The sequence below is a fragment of the Pongo abelii genome, chromosome 1, assembly GCF_028885655.2.
Source record: "Pongo abelii isolate AG06213 chromosome 1, NHGRI_mPonAbe1-v2.0_pri, whole genome shotgun sequence".
NCBI classification, from domain to species: Eukaryota; Metazoa; Chordata; class Mammalia; order Primates; family Hominidae; genus Pongo; species Pongo abelii.
In genome coordinates this window covers 137,861,795-137,877,981 of record NC_071985.2, presented here as the reverse complement: position 1 = coordinate 137,877,981, position 16,187 = coordinate 137,861,795, and the positions used below count along the sequence as shown (strand labels likewise).

The window sequence follows — 16,187 nt, the reverse complement described above, 5'->3', positions numbered from 1 at the left end:
TGACATGGTGAAACCCCCCTCTACAAAAACACAAAAAATACAAAAATTAGCTGGGCATGGTGGCGCCGGCCATGGTCCCCACTACTTGGGAGGCTGAGGTGGGAGGATCGCTTGAGCCTAGGAGGTAGAGACCTGGACAACAGAGTGAGACCCCATCTCAAAAAAACATGTATATGCATATATATACATATAGAATAAAGAAATTCACAAACATAAATCTTATTGTCACTATTTTACAGATAAAATAACAGGCTCAGAGAAGTTAACTAACACACTCAAAGTCATATAGCTAGGAAAAGGTGTACAAAAAATTTATGTTTCAATAGAAAATCCTGCATTGCTGGCTGGGTGCGGTGGCTCACACCTGTAATCCCAGCACTTTGGGAGGCTGAGGCGGGCAGATCACCTGAGGTCAGGAGTGCGAGACTAGCCTGGCCAACATGGTAAAACCTCGTCTCTACTAAAAATACAAAAATTAGCTGGGCATGATGGTGCATGCCTGTAATCCCAGCTACTCCAGAGGCTAAGCATGAGAATCACTTGAACCCAGGAGGCAGAGGTTGCAGTAAGCTGAGATTGCGCCACTGCACACCAGCCTGGGCAACAGAGTGAGACCCTGTCTCAAAAAATAATAATAATAATAAAAAAGAAAAAGAAAATTCTACATTGCTTAGAGGACACCTTCCAGATCATCTGATTCCTGCCTTTAATTGTCTTTGAGCCATTTTACAACTCAGTATAAATATGTCTTTTTCAGATTTGCTTAAAAACAGGTTGTAACATCTGCCTGGTTCCCTCACTGGATTAGTTAAATAAAATCTTTGACATTATTTCCTTTTCTATCTGTATCAGTCATGATTTTAGCTTTTTCTGAAAATTATCTTTTAAGAAGGATATAACTGGGAATGCAACCCCAATTCTGACTTCAAGGCCCATTTATGCAACTCAAAGGTCTCCAACTTTTTTGTTTGTTTGTTTTTGAGACAGAGTCTTGCTGTGCTGCCCAGGCTAGAGTGCAGTGGCACAACCTCGGCTCACTGCAACCTCTGCCTCCTGGGTTCAAGTGATTCTCCTGCCTCAGCCTCTCAAGTAGCTGGGATTACAGGCGCCCGCCACTGTGCCTGGCTAATTTTTGTATTTTTAGTAGAGATGGGGGTTTCACCATCTTGGCCAGGCTGGTCTTGAACTTCTGACCTCGTGATCCACCCGCCTGAGCCTCCCAAAGTGCTGAGATTATAGGCGTGAGCCACTGTGCCTGGCCTAGGTCTCCAACTTTACTGTGCACTTTACTGGGGAGCTTCTTTTTATTTTTGTTTTATTTATTTAGAGAAAGGGTCTTGCTCTGTTACCCACGCTAGAGTACAGTGGCGTGATCATAGCTCACTGCAGTCTGAAACTCACTGCAGTCTCAGTCTCCCAAGTATCTGGGACTACAGGTGCTTGTCATTGTGCCTGACTAATTAAAATGTGTGTGTGTGTGTGTGTGTGTATTTTGTAGAGATGGAGTCTTGCTATGTTACTCAGGCTGGTCTCAAACTCCTGACCTTAAGAGATCCTCCCACCTCGGCCTCCCAAGGTGTTGGGAGCCACAGTGCCCAGCCAGGAGCTTCTTTTTAAAGTGCAGAGCTCTGTGTTCTACCTCAATAAACTCTGATTTAGAAGGTTTTTTGTTTTGTTTTTGTCTTTTTAACATGACTCCAGTTATTCTGTTGCAGGTGGTCTGAAAAACACTGCTTTGAACAACTCTATGATACTGCTTTCCTGGTAGGAGAAATAAAGTACCTGTACAAAGCAAGCTATAAATTTGCTCAAACTCTCAAAGGACAAAAGAGGGAGAGAGAAATTCTCAGCCTTAACTAGGAAAGTTTTGATAAGAAAAGATGGGAGGAAAAGACACTGTGTGTGTTGGGGGCAACATGAGCAAAGGTAGAGATGCAGGAAAATGGAGAATGACTAGTAGTTGGATTTGGCGAGAATGAGTAAAGAGTGTGAACAGTAAAAATGGAAATGTAGGTTTGAGCTCAAATGGTGAACATTAACACATTTCGTTAATAGGCAATAAAGAGTAACAGAACGATTTTGATTTGAGGTGAAAAGAAGATAACCAACAGCAGGTCAGAAGAATTCTGAAGAGGCATGAAGTTGCGGAGAGAGAGAGACAACTTATGAATGACAAGAAAAGAAAAGATATGAGATCACAAGGATTTGAAGACTCTTCTATAACCAATGAATATTTATTGAGGGTCTATTTTGTGTGAAACATGTGGTACTGAGCAATGGGAGAAGAGGGAAAGCAAATTATTAACTTGGTATGTTGCCAGGGACACATAAGAGGAAAAGGGTGGTATACAGGTCTAAATTTGGTGAGTGAGAGTAAGGGTAGAGGAAGTAAGTAAATGAAAAATATGTAGGGAGTCCAACTGACAGAATTTGCTGTGTACTTGGATAGAGAGAGCTGAGCAAGAGGGAGGAGTCTAGGAAAACTGAAGTCTCTAGATTGGGTGATTAGAAGCATGATGACTTCATGAACTCAGAGAAAGAAGAGTATGGAAAGGAGGAGGGATCATGAGTTATATATTTTATTGCATTTGAAGAACCTGGGAAAACATAGTAGAATCTTGGGAATACAGGTCGGACGCTCAAGAATGAGTTTTAGATGGCATACGTGGAATTGATACCAGATACACCTTACTGGATTGGGGGAACGGGGAGGACAGGGTTAAGCCAAAGCTAAGATGGACTTCAAGGTAGGTAAGAACCCGGAGTGGGCAGAAGTGAACTGAGCAAAAGGTTAATTGCAAAATTTAGAGCTAAGAATCAAAGCAGAAAAGACCGTTATGTTCTCAGGTTCAAGGAATTATCAAAACTTTGAGATGAAAAGCTCAAGGGCTAGGGGAATGCAGCAAGAGCTAATTGAGAAATGAGAGCAAAAGCAGTGGATAAAGCACTATATATATATATTTGCAGAACTTCCCTTAGCAAGAGTAGTGTACTTGTTTGGAAGAACTACTTTAAAAAAAAATTTTTTTTTTTTGAGACTGAGTCTTGCTTCATTGCCCAGGCTGGAGTGCAGTGGCACGATCTTGGCTCACTGCAACCTCTGCCTCCCAGGTTCAAGTGATTCTCCTGCCTCAGCCTCCCGAGTAGCTGAGATTACAGGCATGCGTCACCATGCCTGTCTAATTTTTATATTTTTAGTAGAGACAGGGTTTCACCACGTTGGCCGGGCTGGTCTTGAGCTGCTGACCTCAGGTGATGCACCCGCCTCAGCCACCCAAAGTGCTGGGATTACAGACGTGAGCCACTGAACCTGGCCAGAAGAACTACTTTAGGTAGGCAGTGAAACTCCATTGGATTTAATCAACAGAAAATGTTTCTTCAACTCCTATGTAGGAAAGAAGAGAGATTGGAAGATAGAGCTGGTAGAAGTTCTACTCAACTTCTCAGGAACCCCCTACTCTTATGTTAAGTTGGGGAGAATCATGAAATGTTTAGAGATAATTTCCTGTAGAAACTAGAGGAAGGGCTGAATTCTGGTTCAGAGAGATGAAGGAATAAGAAGGATGTCAGTGAGTTATTTTTATATTGACATTCTTATAGAATGATTGGGCTTTACTGTTGTAATGGTACAAGCCAAAGAAGACTAAAATTATTAAAACCACATCTAAATTATTTAGGAGACATGATTTTGAACTTCAGCTCTGTTTGTTCATCCCATCCCCTACAAATCAATATCACAAGTGTTGAAATTCGACAGTGGTGTATTTAGCTATTGGTTATGGTTTTTTATTTCCCAAGAATGTCTTGTACGACTAGCAATCAGAATTTACACAATTGTTTTCAAAGTTTCCCATGATACCCTTACAATGTGCATTATTTGTTAAACGAATTAATAATTTGGATTAAGACAAAGTGAACTGAAATCAAGTTCATTTCACCTCTATGTTGATACATTAAGAGGATGACTTTCTCTTTCTGTACTAATAGAACACTGTGTGCCTAAAACGGTGTTAAAAAGCCAAATGCTGATAGATTTTAAAATATCTGGTAGGGGATTTTATCAACAAACCAGAGGGCTTTGTAGGAGCCATAAAAGGGGAGGCAAAGCAGCCCTTTACATCACTTGGCTGTATTTTATTAACTTTAGGTAATTGCTTAGGATAAAGAAGGAGGAGAAACACATCATTCTCTCTAGAATGTAGATTATCAGGTAAGGCTCTCCCTCAGCCACAGAACTTTGAGCTTCCTAAGCGAGTTCCTTGACAAGCTGAGAACAGTGGGAACACTTAGATAGCACCCACCTTGCAGGGTGCAATGTAAGTTGCAAAGGTGTACAGATGCTCCTTTACTTAGGATGGTGTTGTGTACTGATAAACCCATCATCAATGGAAAATACACTAAGTCAAAAATGCGTTTAACAGGCCAGGCGCGGTGGCTCATGCCTGTAATCCCAGCACTTTGGGAGGCCGAGGCGGGCGGATCACGAGGTCAGGAGATCGAGACCATTCTGGCTAACATGATGAAACCCCATCTCTACTAAAAATACAAAAAATTAGCCAGGTGAGGTGGCAGGCACCTGTAGTCCCAGTTACTCGGGAGGCTGAGGCAGGAGAATGGCATGAACCCCGGGGGGCGGAGCCTGCAGTGAGCTGAGATCGCGCCACTGTACTCCAGCCTGGGCGACAGCGAGACTCCATCTCAAAAAAAAAAAAAAGCGTTTAACATGCCTATTCTACTGAACATCATAGCTTAGCCCAGCCCACTTTAAATGTGCTCAGAACATTTTCAGCATGACTCACACCAGAAATCCCAGCTGGGAAGCTGAGGTGGGTGAATTGCTTGAGCCCAGAAGTTCGAGACCAGCCTGGCCAACATGGCGAAACCCCATCTCTACAAAAAATTAGCTGGGCATGGTGGGGTGCACCTGTAGTCCCAGCTACTTGGGAGGTTGAGGCAGGCGTGGATTGATTGATCCCAGATGGTCAAGGCTGCCGTGAGCTCTGATCACACCACTGCACTCCAGCCTGGGTGGCAGAGTGAGACTCTGACCCAATAACAATAAAAAAAAATAATACTTTCAGTACAGTATTCAATAAAGTATACAAGATATTCAATACTTTATTATAAAATAGGATTTGTGTTAGATGATTTCGCCCAGCATCAGGAGAGAGTATAATTGTACCACATATCACCAGCCTGGGAAAAGATCGACTTGACAATGCAGTGAAATGCATTCAGTAGAAGAATCTTGAAGGAATGCATTTCACTGCATTGTAAAGTCGAAAAATTGTTAAGCTGGACTATTGTAAGTCAGGGACTATCTGCATAAGACAGATTTATTGAAAATAAATTCCCTAAAATATCCTTTTCCCTAAAACTAGATTGTCTTCAGGTAATTGATAATCCAGGTGTATTTAGTGATTTCACTCTCAGAACAGTTGTGAGACTTAGAATTGTACTTTGGACTTTAATGTACCGTAATCTTGCCTCCTCCATGGGTGGTGGGTTTTGATAATTAGTCACTTGTCCAGAAAATCTGGATTTTGGGTGAATATATTACTTCATTTGTTTCTGAATTCAGAAAATATTTATTATTTTTTATTGGTGGCAGCAATAGAGACTAATTAGAAAGGACCAGTGCATGGCCGGGCGTGGTGGCTCACGCCTGTAATCCCAGCACTTTGGGAGGCCGAGGCGGGCGGATCACGAGGTCAGGAGATCGAGACCATCCTGGCTAACACAGTGAAACCCCGTCTCTACTGAAAATACAAAAAATTAGCCAGACGTGGTGGCGGGCGCCTGTAGTCCCAGCTACTCGCGAGGCTGAGACAGGAGAATGGCGTGAACCCATGAGGCGGAGCTTGCAGTGAGCCGAGATTGTGCCACTGCACTCCAGAGAGAGACTCCGTCGCAAAAAAAAAAAAAAAAAAGAAAGAAAGGACGAATGCAGAAAGAAGACTACTGCAAAGAGGACTAGTTTGGAGGCAGTTGTTCTAATGCAGACACTGAATGCTTCTGTGGGACGAGGAAGAAGTCAATGATGACTCCCAGGTCTTCCTGATGGCTTAGTGGATCTTGTAGCCATGTGGAGAGATAGAGAATCACTGTAGATAATATTCCATTTGAGAATTTGTTATTGAGAAAGGGTCAAATTCTGAAGACCTCAATTTCTATCTATAAATGTTAAGAGGTAAAGTGAGTTTCTTACCTGTAACAAAAGCAATTTCAATGCTAAAAAATCCTGACATTTACTTCAACTTCATTTCAATTAGATATGTTTGTGAAGTTATCTTGTATTTTCTACTTACCACAGAGAATTTTAAAATCTGAGACTTTAAACATAATTTTCCTTATTGAAAATAAATCCCCATAAAATATCCTTTCCCCTAATATTAGATTGTTTTCTTTTTAAAATCAAAAAAGGGCCAGGTGTGGTGGCTCGCACCTGTAATCCTACCACTTTGGGAAGCCAAGGCGGGTGGACTGCTTGAGCTCAGGAGTCCGAGACCAGCCTGGGCAACATGGTGAAATTCTGTCTCTACCAAAAATTGGCTGGGCGTAGTAGTGCATGCCTGTGGTCCAAGCTACTCGGGCGGCTGAGGTGGGAGGATTGCTTGAACGTGGGATGTGGAAGTTGCAGGGAGCCGAGATGGCACCGCTACGCGCCAACCTGAGTGACAGAGTGTGACCCATCTCAAAACAAACAAACAGACAAAACAACAACAACAAAACCAAATAAAAAATTCTTAATATATTGCAAAGTATAAAAAAATATTTTGAAAAGGGATGGCAATGGGTAAATTTTCAAAACCGTTACTTGCTGGAGGACAAAAAATGCTTTTTAATTAAAATGCACAGCATGCAGGTCAAGATTAAGTGGGAGATCTGAATGCAGCATATACATTTTCCATAAAAATAATAACTGTCATTTTCGATGCTTCTGACTTCTCATATAGAATGTGTAAAACAGGGACTTCAGTTAGTGATCCACATGATTCATATGTATGGGTTGAGCTGCTTATAGTAACACCATTGCAGGAATGATAGTTGTAATAACATTAGGTAAATTTTTTGGGAGATAAGAAATTTGTAAGGGAGATAATATGTTTGCATATTTAACAACAGTCATAAAAATTGCTCTTTTAGTCCGGGCGCGGTGGCTCACGCCTGTAATCCCAGCACTTTGGGAGGCCAAGGCGTGTGGATCATGAGGTCAGGAGATCGAGACCATTCTGGCTAACACAGTGAAACCCTGTCTCTACTAAAAATACAAAATATTAGGTGGGCGTGGTGGCACGCGCCCGTAGTCCCAGCTACTCCGGAGGCTGAGGCAGGAGAATGGCGTGAACCCAGGAGGCGGAGCTTACAGTGAGCTGAGATTGCGCCACTGCACTTCAGCCTGGGCGATAGAGCAAGACCTGTCTTAAACAAACAAACAAACAAAATTTGCTCTTTTAATTTTTAACTATTTTTAGGGTAGTTTTTTGTCTCTATGAAGTGGTTGGTTTATATCACTACAAAAATATGATTCTTTTGGAATTGAATATTTTAGCAGGGGATGGCAGTAGAGCAGGGGCTCTTTATACTAAGGAATATTTCTAAATTCTAAAGTTGTATTTAGCTATAAGGTCTATGAAAACTACTTATGAATAGTTTATCAACTTTATTTAAAAAAATCGTACATAGGAACAGGATAGGGAACATGTTAGTTCTGATTTTAATCATATTGATGTATGGGTTCTTCATGTTTCAAAACAGTAAGCAGGAATTTTTATATGCTGATAAACAGTGATACTCTAGTATTATCCAAGCAACATCTATTAACATGGCATTTTAGATCTAGAATTAAACAAAAAAAGATATAGCTTTGTAAATTTCCCTCTTTTTCAAAAATGATGGTGGGGAGACCAATCTGAAGAGGCTGTAGTGAGAGATGAATGCTCCAAAGTCAGAGAGTAGTGAGGAAGTAGAATAACAATATGTTTATGGGATGAGGTTGGTTTTAATTTGCATATAGTTTTACAAATGAAGACCATTTATAATGTGTAAAGGTCCTTTATTTTTCTTTTTCTGTGATATCTGTTCATGTTTTCTAATTTTCTCTCGAGTGTCTAGTCTTTTTCTTCTTTGATATATATGCTTCTTATATATTTATCTGTGATTTGAATATCAGATATTTTTTCCAGTTTGTAATTTGTGTCTCATCCTTGCTTATGCTATTATTGTTATTTTTGCCAGGTAGTAGTTTCTGATTTTTTAATTAGTTAGATTTATTAATCTTTTATGGCTTTTAGATTTTGAGTCACAGTTAGGCCTTCCCATTCCTTTTTACGAATTCCAAGGTAAGGAGAGAATTCATCCATATTTTCTTGGAATGCATTTTTTTGTTTTTGTTTCTGTTTTGCTCTGTCATCCACGTGGGAGTGCAGTGGTGCAATCATGGCTCACTCTGGTTTTGACCTTCTGGGCTCAGCCATCTTCCCACCTCATTTTTTGATTTTTTCTAGAGAGGAGGTCTCATTATGTTGCCCAGGCTGGTATCAAACTCCTGGGCTTAAGCAATCCTCCCGTCTTGGCCTCCCAAAATGCTGGCATTATAGGTGTGAGCCACCATCCCTGGCCTTTGTAATACATTTGTATATTCATATTCTGCATTTAAGTCTTTGGCCCATTTGGAATATTTACTAGCACACAGAATGAGACATAGATTTAACTTTATTTTTTCCAGGTGCTATCCATTTATTCAAGTGTCCATCTTACCCCACTGACTTGAGACGCTGCTTATTTGGGTGTATTTCTGGGCTTTCTATTTAATTCCATTAGCCTATCTATTCCAATGGAAATCCCAAAGTATTAATTATTGAGATTCTGTAGTATTTTTTAATATATAGAAGGTTATTCCTTTCTCACTGATCTTTTAAAAATTGTTCTTCTGGTAAACTTGTTTGTTTACTTTCCCATGTGGACTTTGGAATCATTTTGTCCTATTCCAGAAAATTGCCAATTAGTGTTTTCATTGATAGTGTAATATATTTAAAAATTAGGGGCACGTGCAGTGGCTCACACCTGTGATCCCAGGACTTTGAGAGGCTGAGGTGGGCAGATAGCTTGAGCTTAGGAGTTTGAGACCAGCCTGGGCAACAAGGCAAAAACCCCGTCTCTGCAAAAAATACAAAAATTAGCCAGACCTGGTGGGTGTGCCTACAGTCCCAGCTATCCAGGAGGCTGAGGTGGGAAGACTGTTTGGGCCCAGGAGGTTGATGCTACAGGGAGGGAGATCTCATTTGAGCCAAAATTGTGCCACTGCCCTCCAGCCTAGGCGACAGAGTGAAACCCTGCCTTTAAATAAATAAATAAATAAAATTAAAACTTAGAGAGCATTTACATACATTGACTTTTTCTCTCCAAAAACCTGGTCTGAGTTTCATTTGTTCAAATCTACTCTTGTGTCCTGCAGGAGTGTTTTAATGTTTTTCGCATGGAAGTTTTGCATTTTTTTTTTTTTTTGAGATGGAATCTCGCTCTGTCGCCCAGGCTGGAGTTCAGTGGTGTGATCTCTGCTTACTGCAACCTCCACCTCCTGGGTTCAAGGGATTCTCCCACCTCAGCCTCCCAAGTAGCTGGGACTACAGGCATGTGCAACCATACCTAGCTAATTTTTTGTATTTTTAGTAGAGATGGGGTTTCACCATGTTGGCCAGGCTGGTCTTGAACTCCTGACCTCAAGTAATTCACCTGCCTCAGCCTCCCAAAGTGCTGGTATTACAGGCGTGAGTCACCGTGCCCAGCCAGTTTTGCATATTTTTTATTAATTACCCCTACACACTTTTCGTTGCAATTATGTGGGTCTTTTTCTTTTTTTATTTTGTAAGAGTATTGTTTATCTGTGTGTTTGTACTACATACACATAATGTGTGTATGCATATATATATATATATACACAAACAATTTTGGTAAATTAATTTTTTTCCTGCTCCCACACTTAAATTTTTTATTATTTATATATTTTTTAGTTGATATTTTAGGTGTACATATACATGTGAGGATATACATATGTATACCAAAAAATCAACTGAAAAAAATGTATATTTAAAAAATATATATATTTCACTTGATTTATAGGTATATAATCATATAATATAGAAATGACAATTTTACACTTTTTTTTCAATAGTTATATCTTTACTTTCTGTCTTTCTTCTAGTTCCTTTGACTGATACTTTCAGCACCACATTAATTAGTAGGGGAAGAACGAGCAACCCTTTTGTCCTGTTGACCTGAGCAGGAATCCTCCAAATTTCCCTATTAAATTTGAAGCTGGGTTTGAATTTTAAAATTAATTTCTAGTACGACATTACTACTTTGCTTTATATGAGAAATGGAAAATTTCATCCAACAATAAAATCCCTAAATGTCCAACAATAAGGGATTGGTTAAATCATTATGTTAAATTCATTGAATGTAACAGAGCACTTACAAAATATATAGTTTTAATCTTTTTGTCATTGAAATAAAACCCAAAGTATATGCAAGTATGCATGGAAAAATATCGAGGAGGATATTCAATAAATGGATTTAGGCCAGGTGCGGTGGGTGGCTTACGCCTGTAATCCCAGCACTTTGGGAGGCCAAGATGGGCAGATTACTTGAGTCCAGGAGTTCAAGACCAACCTGCACAACATGGCAACACTCTGTCTCTACAAAAAATTTTAAAAAGTAGCCAGGTGTGATGGCGCATGCCTGTAGTGCATGCCTCCTACAGGTGGAGGTTGCAGTGAGCTGAGATTGCCCCATGCACTCTAGCCTGGGCAACACAGTAAGACTCTGTCTCAAAAGAAAAGTTAAAAAAAAAAAAAAAGGATCTAAAAGTTATAAGCATATAAACTGGTAATTGATAACATAAATTTCAACTAATTTATAAAATCTAAAAATATCCATAACATTTTAGCATAATTTAAAAATGTTAGAGATTTATGAAAAATTGGCCAGGTGTGGTGGCTCATTCCTGTAATCCCAGTGCTTTGGGAGGCCAAAGCAGGAGGATTGCTTGAGGCAAGGTGTTTGAGACCAGCCTAGGCAACAGAGCAAGACTCTATCTCCACATAAAATAAAAAAAAAATTATCTGGGTGTGGTAGTGTGCTACTCAGGAGGCTGAGGTGGGAGGACTGTTTGACCCTGCAGCTCAAGATTACGGTGAGCTATGCTCACACCACTGCACTCCAGCCTGGGAGACAGACAGATTGTGTCTCTTAAAACAAAACAAAACAAAACAAAAAAAAGAAAAGGAAAGAAAGGAAAGAAATTTACAAAATAAGAACTGTGTTCTTTGTTCTGGATCCCTTTCTGTTATCAATTTTTTTCATAATGAAAAAATAAGCCTCTCCTGTTTAATTATGGAATGACCAGAGGTGTTTATCATGTATTCTTTGCAAAATGACATGAAAATGATAGTGTAGAAAGATGTTTACAAGATATAAGCCACAAGGAAAAAGGGAATAGGAGAAAAGTCTACAACAGATAAGAGATTTCAATAAACTGTAAAAGCCAGAAATTGGACAGAGAAGTGATAACTGGCTTGGCAAAATGGAAGAGAGGCTAACCTCAGTGCTTGGAGGAAACTTAGCACTTGATGGTGCAGAGTACTGTGGAAGGCAGGGGCAGGGCACAGGCTGAAAAAGGAAGATTGCTGTATAATGGTTTACTAGGCTTTTGGACCCCTGGGTCCCTTCTCCACCTCATTCAGGCAGCCTGCACTCATGCCCTCCACCCTAACACTACCCCTATCAATGCAATCCCTCTATGAGGTTAGAAGTTTCTTCTCTGGAGAAAGGAGTTTATCCTTTGGTGAAGAGTTCTCATAAACAAAAAGTCTAACCAGAGAGTGGGAAAGAGCCCTTGGAAATAACAAATGTGTTTGAAATAGAAACTTTGGTGGAAGATAAGGTTAAGGAATTATTTTGGTCAAGGATGTCTCAATCTTGGCACAGTTGCCATCTGGTGCTGGAAATTCTTTGTGTGGAAGTTTGCTCTGTGTATTGTATGATGGTTAGCAGCATCCGTGGCTTCTACTTACTAAATGCCAGACTATCCCCCTCTTTCCTGTGGCGACAACCAAGAATATCTCCAGACCTTGCCACGTGTCTCCTGGGGCAGCGGAATCAACCTTCTCCTCCTTCTGCCCTGTTTGAGAACCTCTATCTCAGACAATAGGTAAGAAAGACACAGAGATGATCAATAGGATAAAAGGACAATACATTTAGAGAATAATATAGATGTTCCAATAACCTGCTAACAAGAATTCACAAAAAGAATAGAGAAAATGGAAGGGAGGAAAACAGCAAATAAATAAAAGAAAAAATTTGCAAATGAGATCAAAAAGACCACTTGGTATCCAGCACAACTACTGAAAAAAGACCTATTTGTAAGGTGCATCAATATGACATTTCAGACTACTAGGGAAAATGGAAGATTCTAGAAAGAAAAATAGGTCAGATACAGAGGAGTGGGAACTAGAAAGGCATTAGACATTTCAATGGCAACACTGGAAAAATGCTTTCAAAATACTGACAGAAAATGATTTTCAATCCATCTAAATTATCAGTCAGGAATAAGAGTAGAATGAAGACATTTTCAGACATGTAAGTACTCTAAAAATTTACCGTCTATGTACCTCTTCTGAGTAAGCTACTGGAGTCTGTGATCTGGCAAAATAAAAGAGTAAACTGAAAGTTGTGTGTTTGGGCATTGGAAGATATTATTGATGGGCATTTCATAGATATGTTGAAACATTTGTATCTAAAATTTAGGTTAGATACATTTTTATTTTATTTATTTATTTATTCTTGTAGAGACGTAGTCTTACTAGGTTGCCCTGGCTGGTCTTAAACTCCTGACCTCAAGCAATCCTCCTGCCTTGGCCTCCCAAAGTGTTGGAATTACAGTTGTGAGCCACTGCATCCAACCTTAGCTACATTTCTTTTTCTTTCTTTCTTTTTTTTTTTTTTTTGAGACGGAGTCTTGCTCTGTCGCCCAGGCTGGAGTGCAGTGGCACGATCTCAGCTCACTGCAACCTCTGCCTCCTGGGTTCAAGCGATTCTCCTGTCTCAGCCTCCCGAGTAGCTGGGATTACATGCGTGCGCCACTACGCCTGTCTACTTTTTGTATTTTTAGTAGATACGGGGTTTCGCCATGTTGGCCAGGCTGGTCTCAACCTCCTAACCTCAGGTGATCTGCCAGCCTAGGCCTCCCAAAGTGCTGGAATTACAGGCATGAACCACCGCACCTGGCCCCTAATTGTTGATTTGAGTGAACATTGTAATATGGTTATGTTGCAAGGAAGCATGAGGGCAAAGTTGTTGTGGTGGTGGGTAAAAGAGCTAAATCCTCCAATACCATAAGATGTCAATAAAGAATGTGTAAAACTGAAAATCAAGAAATTCTGTTACAAGGTTATCATTTAGGAGATGAAGAACATGGTAGGGTTGTGTGGAATGTAGGGTGAAGACAGGTGGGGAGAAGCAGGGCAGGGGGCTGATGGCACTCATTGATGTTTTTTGTTATAAGCCTTTAAGAATTATTTGATTTTTCACTTATGTGTGTTACTTTCACTAAAAATAAAAATGCAAACAAAACAATACACATACATTGTAGAAAAGATATCACATATAATAAAATGCGCAAAAAGAACATAAAAATTTGTCCAGAATCTCATCCATCCAGAAAACTGAGTGTGCCTGTAGTCTCAGCTATTTAAGAGGCTAAATGGGGAGGATTGTTTCTATATTTTACGGGCTGCCTGCATAGATGCCTGGGAGTTAGAGGCTGTCATGTGATGTGGTATCTGTGACTGGCCACTGTACTCCTGTACCCCAGCATGGGCAGCATAGCAGAAGGGTCTTAAAAAAAAAAAGTCTCACCCACCCAGAGATAACTACTGGTAATATCTTGAAATAGTTTCATCTGAAAACAAACGAAAGTACTTTTAAAAAAACCTTTTGGTTTGTTTGTTTGTTTAGAGACAGGGTCTCACTCTGTTACCCAGGCTGGAGTGCAGTGGTGCAATATCAGCTCACTGAAGCCTCCAACTCCTGGTCTCAAGCAATCCTCCTGCCTCAGTCTCCCAAAGCACTTGGGATTATAGACATAAGCCAGTGTGCCTGGTGAAAGTATTTTTAAACACTTATAAAACTTTACAAACACTCTTAATACACTGAAACTACCAACACATGAAAAAGGAGTGCTTGGGGTTATTCATTTTTTAGTAACTCAACCTTTCTGATCAAAATGTTTGGCGTCATTTAGTTTGTACCTTCACTAACAGAGCAGAGTGGAGAATTAAGGCAACTTCTCAAAATATTTTTGCTTTAACTATAATATTTAGAAAAAAACAGCTTTTGGTCTTAGTTTTTCAAACAATTGGTTCTATTCAGAAGATTAAGAATTGTGGAAAATAAATTCATCAGGAAAACTTACTTCATTTAAAACAGTTTTTGGCTGGGCATGGTAGCCTGTAATCCCAGCACTTTGGGAAGTCGAGGTGGGTGGATCACTTGAGGTCAGCAGTTCGGGACCAGCCTAGCCAACATGGTGAAACTGCATCTCTACTAGAAATACAAAAATTAGCCAAGCATGGTGGTGCGTGCCTGTAATCCCAGCTATTCGGGAGGCTGAAGCACGAGATCTGAAACTGGAAGGCGGAGGTTGCAGTGAGCCGAGATGGCACCACTGCACTCCAGCCTGGGCAACAGAGCAAGACCCTGTCTCAAAGAAAAAAAAAGAGTTTTTGTATTTGTTTCCCATTTCAAGTGTGGATAAATACTTTCATTTCTCTGATCTGTTTGCTTGAACTGTTTCAGTCAATAACAATATAAAAAGTGCAATTCAGTCTTTATACATCCCATTTAAAATGCAGAAAAACTTCATATGGTAAATACAGAATTCTAAGAAAGTATCCTTGGAAAGGGAATATTGGTGAAACAATTAATAATAAAGATTTAATGAACTGGAGATATATGTGTATGTATATATATATACACATATATATAAAATATGTTTGTTTTTGAGACAGAGTTTCGCTCTTGTTGCCCAGGATGGAGTGCTATGGTGCGATCTCAGCTCACCACAACCTCTGCCTCTCGGGTTCAAGCGATTTTCCTACCTCAGCCTCTCGAGTAGCTGAGATTATAGGCAAGCACCACCATGCCTGGCTAATTTTTTATATTTTTAGTAGAGACGGGGTTTCTCCATGTTGGTCAGGCTGGTCTCGAACTCCCCAACCTCAGGTGATCTGCCCGCCTCAGCCTCCCAAAGTGCTGGGATTACAGGCGTGAGCCACTGCACCCAGCCATGAACTGTATATTTTTAAAGAGATTAAGCTACTCTGAATTTTTCAGGAAAAAATACAGTTGATGTATTCTTCTACCTCCTAAGGTCACTGAGTTTTAATTAGCTTAAAACTTGCAACATTCAACTACTATTTACTGAATTCCTCTCATAGCTCAGGCCTTGTCCTTGATATCTTAACTTACATGTTCTGTACAATCTCAAAAACAATCTTACAGATTTCATGATGCATTTGTAGAGGCCTAATATGAAGGAATATAGTGGGACATAGAGTATAGCGGATTTCTGTGGGTTTACCTGGCCTTGGTTACTGCTGTTGGTGTTAGAGAATTATGCATATCAAAGATAATGATGATGCATTTATCAGGAAAGAACAGAGCTACTATCGGCCACCAGAGACTAGCATGGGAGAGTTTCTGTAGGAGGTAGTGTTGATACAGAGTCTTGAGAGGACACTGTGAAATTGGTATTTTCTGGGCTGACTTCACAGATGTTCACATATAACCATCCTGCCCACAGAGAGTTATGAAATAGCTATGTGAGTGCACAAGGTAGCTATTGCACAAACCAAAGTTGTCAGGTACTGCACATATTGTGAAGGAACTATGATGGGACACCGTGTGGTTCAAAGAGCACTGGTGCCCTGGTACGTCCTGAGAATCTTGGGGAGAAAAAGGGGAACACGCATTTGGGGGCCTGAAGGATCTTTCTCTCTGCTTGACTGCAGGGCAGGTTTCTGTCCCTCCCTGTTCCGTGGTATAGATTTTGTCTTTTCCACATCAGTCCAGGTCTTCAGAGTCACTATGAATTATTATTCCCATTTTATGGATGAAGAAATTGAGCC

The 16,187-nt window shown here is 40.2% G+C and overlaps 1 protein-coding gene across 14 annotated transcripts in view; it reads left to right on the top strand.

Moving 5' to 3' along the window:
- TLCD4 (TLC domain containing 4) overlaps window positions 1–16,187 on the top strand; it is a 115,394-nt gene that overhangs the window by 19,021 nt on the left and 80,186 nt on the right. For 2 of the 14 annotated variants that reach the window (XM_054530982.1, XM_054530992.1), the window contains exon 1: window positions 12,118–12,211. The exons of the other annotated variants lie outside the window; for them this stretch is intronic. The gene's annotated coding sequence lies outside the window, so the exon portion shown is untranslated. Of the gene's footprint in view, window positions 1–12,117; window positions 12,212–16,187 lie in introns of those variants that run through there. 14 annotated transcript variants of the gene reach the window in all.